This window comes from Tupaia chinensis, unplaced genomic scaffold (assembly GCF_000334495.1).
Source record: "Tupaia chinensis unplaced genomic scaffold, TupChi_1.0 Scaffold144217_1, whole genome shotgun sequence".
NCBI lineage: Eukaryota > Metazoa > Chordata > Mammalia > Scandentia > Tupaiidae > Tupaia > Tupaia belangeri.
In genome coordinates, this window is record NW_006204075.1 from 16,985 (window position 1) to 20,596 (window position 3,612).

The 3,612-nt window shown below is 37.2% G+C and overlaps 1 pseudogene; it reads right to left on the bottom strand.

Annotated features, from left to right (window-relative positions):
• The window catches only part of LOC102480400 (abl interactor 1-like), an 8,396-nt pseudogene that overhangs the window by 2,156 nt on the left and 2,628 nt on the right, over positions 1 to 3,612 (bottom strand).

The following is a 3,612-nucleotide window of genomic DNA, read 5'->3' on the forward strand; positions in this document are numbered from 1 at the left end:
AATAGATTATCAATGCCCTTATGAGTCTCTTCACCTTCTGGGATGCCTATTACCCAGATGTTTGGACGTTTTATGGTGTCTAGTATTTCTCCTATATTAGTCTTAAATTTTGGGACCATTTTCTCAGTCTTTGAGGTGGATTTTTCTAGGCTAGCAATTTTCTCTTCTACATCTGAGATTCTATTTTCTGTATGATCTAGTGTGCTTTTAATACTTTCGAGGGAAATTTTGACTTCCTGTATTAAGCCTTCATCTCTAACAGTTCCATTTGATTCTTTTGTAAAGTGTGAAATTCCTCTTTTAGATCTTGCATGAATTTCCTCATCTCTTAGAACTTGATAACTTCTTTCTCCTTCCTCTTCAGTAGTTCATTGTCTCTCTTCTCTTCCATCTCTATTAGCTTTGCCATTATGAATGTTCTGAATTCTTTATCAGTCATTTCCATGATTTCCATTGAACTGTGTGAGGATGAAGAGGAGTTATCCTTTTCCCTTGGAGGAGAGGTATTTTCCTGCTTCCCCATATTTCTTACGGTCCTGCAGTGATTTCTAGTCATCTGGTTGATGAACTTGGAAGTTCAATCACACAAGTTTTGTGTGCTGGAGGTCGAATTATCAGTGGGAAGTCTTCATTTCTGTTTCCCTAAAATGGCTAGTTCACAGGAGCCATGAAGCTGTGTGGACTTCTACAGGAGCCATGAAGCTGTGTGGACTTCTTCTGTTACTGGAAGTGTGTATACTTGTCTCTGATTTAAAGGTGCTTTCATATGTGGACTATGTTGAATTCTAAGCCTGGCTAGACTCATCATGTAGTCATTAGGAACTATTGCAGGTTTAACAGGTTCCAAAATTTTGTAGGAAGAATTCCATCCCAATGTTTTCTGTCCTGACATAGGAAGACTTGCTGTCTTCTGAGTAGGAGGATTTATTCTCAACAGTGTGCCAGTTCTTGCAAGCTGGTTATTCCCATTCTTAACAGCATGCCCACATCATCCAGAACCATGTAGTCAATAGGTTTCTGATTATACCTTAAAGGGCACTCAATATTTGAGGTGCTATTATTTTGTAAGTTCTTGATGTATTCTTTTTTTTTATCGAAATATCAATCTCTCTTCAAGCCACTTTTTTTTTTCATGAATATCCATGGTCTGTGAGAAATGATTGATGGAAGACTCCATTCTTCAGACTGAGAGGCTTGAACATCAGTACTTGGACTACATTGTTGTCCAGTGCATTTATTTGGTAAGTAAAACTAATGAGATTCAGTTATGTAGGCTTTGACCTAGTCTAAAAAATTTATCTTGTCTGTAACAGTTGTTTCTCTTGTCCTATAGGTAGTTGTTTACACAGTAGTCTTTTACCTGGGTCAGATTCTAGTAACTTCATCAGCACCTTCCTTCTAGATAAGCTCTCTTACTGTAGTAATATTCACAGTTCTGCCATTTTCCCTTCTGCATCACTTCCTCTGGCATTTAAGAGACAGGGGTTGCAAGGTCCATGAAGGCCCAAAGCACCTCATAGCTCATAGATAAATCTAAATTTTTTAAAATTTTCTTCTTGTTTTTACTTACTTAAAAATACTTATATTTAATCGTTGCATTTTTTGTAGCATTCAATATGGGTTGTCAAAGCATAATTGTATTATATGTCCAGCAATTCAGTGATATTACGATACGCAATAAGTTTCTTTTTTATATTTTTTTAGAGAGAGAGGGTCTTGCTATAGAGTGTGTGTGCTTGCTGGAGAGACAGAGACAGAAAGTGAGAAGTCACCATCCAGGGGGGATAGCTACATTGCAATTACTTCTTCTCCAGTCTTCTCTCAGAATTTTGAGTATGCACACAAATGTGCACAACCTGAGTTTGCAACCTCCAGGTCTGGTACTCAAACCACAATCGTGGAAGTTCAGTGACACAACCATTTTGCCATCTGCTAGTCTCAACTTTCCATTCTTGTATCTGTTGTGCATTCTTTTTTCATTTCCTAAGGACATCTGAATGAGCAAAGGTCGTATGAAAAACTGTTCAACATCTTTTATCAGAAGGTCAAGGCAAATTATGTTTACATTTAATTGTTCTACATTTCCATACCAAAAAGACTAAAGTTCTTCACCCTGAAACTTATGCTGGGCACATGTGCATGCATGCCCAAAGTACCAAGAAGAGAGTGGAAGAGAGGGGATTGTGGCATGGCCATCTCCCGTGGGGGGTGATTTTTTGCTTTCTGTCTCTTTCTGTTTCTCCAGTGAGCACACACATTCTATAGGAAAAGACTCTCAAAAAATAAAACAAATCACTAAATTTATTGTAAAATAAAAAGTAAAGCAAGTGAGACAAACTTTTTTATTGCTTGACAGAGTGCTCTTTGCAATTAAAAAAAAATCAGCATTAAGGTTGAAAAGCTATATTGTCACCAAATCATGTTACATATGAAACTACTCTATACAATGTCAAGAAGATTAAATACTATTCCACAAGTTCGTGTTTCAAAATCAGCACTAATCACAATAATTAGTACAAGAGGATTTTAATATAAATTAAATGAGCAGATGAACAACTCACTGTGTTATCCATAATTTTCAGTTCCCCGATCTCCTTACCATCATGTGTTTCTTCCCAGGTATAGAGCAGAGACAGGGACACTCAAAAGTTTTATAGAACTAAAATATGTATGAGATAAAGTAAATCTATTTGGGGACCAGAAAGTGACATTATGTCTAAGGTGCTGGACTGAAAAAATGGCCAACCCTGGTTTGAGTCCTGGACCTGTGGCTTGAAACTCATACTTGGCATGTGTGCATGTGTATCCAGAATCCAAGGGGGAGACTTAAAAAATAAAGGACTGTAGTGCAGTCATCACCCCTAGGGGGAGGGATGATTTCTCACTTTCTGTCTCTCTGGTGAGCAAACACACACACTATATTGCAAAATTTTCTAATAAACAAACAAACAAACAAACAAACAAACCTATTTGTGAGATCTTATCCTCAACTATAGTAAACATTAATTTTGGCTCCCCAATAAGTCTTTAAAGGCATCCTATGTATATTTGTAATTTTACAAAATTGAAACCTAAAAAATTACATTAACAAGATCCTCTTTCTATTACCTTGCAGACATGTGACTTGGATTCAGTCAAACTTGTGCATGTCTTTCTATTGGAACCAATTTACCTTATGTGAAGGTCCTTTGAGAGTCAGACTGGTTCTGAGCACAGCAAAGTGGTGGCCACTCTGTGACTTTGTCAGGGGCAGCATAACCATGGCATTGGCAGGGATGGCTTCTCCATTAACATGTCTGACCTGTTAGGTCAGATTTGCCAATTGTTCCAGATGGCTCAGTCTAGAATCTGTGACTCAAACTCTTTCAAATATTCTGTAAGATATTAATCTACATATAATAAACCCTCTTTTTTTAAACTAGCTAGATATAATTCTGCCATATAATAACTCTAACTTGTACTAAACACACAAGAACCTGCATTTTGAATTATAACAAAGTATAGAATGTCACTGGGACCAGCGGCTGATATGGTGATTAAGGCACAATTGATTAGTCAGATGTGGATTAAGTACTAGACTGAGCAGCTTGAGAGTCATGTTAGGCATGTATG